Raw genomic sequence first — 663 nt, 5'->3', positions numbered from 1 at the left:
TTTTTATTTATTTTCCATTTTTTTTATTCTTTTTATTAAAAAATATCTATCATTTCATCCATTTATTCATTTATTTATTCATTTATAAACTTTGTAAATGTGATATATTTCTTTCTTACTTCTTGTTTCTTTCACTCTATTCTTAAACCAATTCACAACAATATAAATAGTCACTCCGTTCATATCCAAAGTCCGCTTAATCGGTAATACATTTCTTCAAACTTCTTATAGTGTTCGATTAAACGGAAGAAACTGAATATCCGTGTCTGAGCACAGAACCAGGTTCAATTATGTTCAGGAGTCCAAACTGTTTTATAAATTTGGCACCATTATTGAATGTTTTTGTGGTCCATTTCGTCATCGTCTCTTTGCCTAAACCTTCATCCAAAGTGTTTTATGAAGCTTTAACATTATGAAATACTTCTCCGACGAGCATAAAGTGTATCCAGAGGAGAAAAACAATATAAATATGATCATGTTTTGACTTTAATACAATCTGATGACATGACATGTGAAAATGTTCTAGCCAGCATGAAGAACCAAACTGCTCGTTGCTGGGCGGACGGGACATCAGACTATTGAATCTTATTGTCTGATTGAGCTGGAATGGGATAAGGATTGTAGCATCTCCATGCATGGAATCAAACTCTATCCTGATAGTGT

General features: G+C 32.6%; 1 protein-coding gene across 2 annotated transcripts in view; it reads right to left on the bottom strand.

Moving 5' to 3' along the window:
- Nucleotides 1–663, bottom strand: part of LOC144957689 (uncharacterized) — a 25,306-nt gene continuing 24,643 nt past the window's right edge. For both annotated transcript variants that reach the window (XM_078889049.1, XM_078889048.1), the window contains one exon: nt 1–663. This exon is cut by the window's right edge and continues 954 nt beyond it. The gene's annotated coding sequence lies outside the window, so the exon portion shown is untranslated.

This window comes from Berghia stephanieae, chromosome 12 (assembly GCF_034508935.2).
Source record: "Berghia stephanieae isolate SIO BIC M18660-M18661 chromosome 12, UCSD_Bste_1.3, whole genome shotgun sequence".
Taxonomy (NCBI): domain Eukaryota; kingdom Metazoa; phylum Mollusca; class Gastropoda; order Nudibranchia; family Aeolidiidae; genus Berghia; species Berghia stephanieae.
This window is presented reverse-complemented; position numbering and strand designations above follow the sequence as displayed.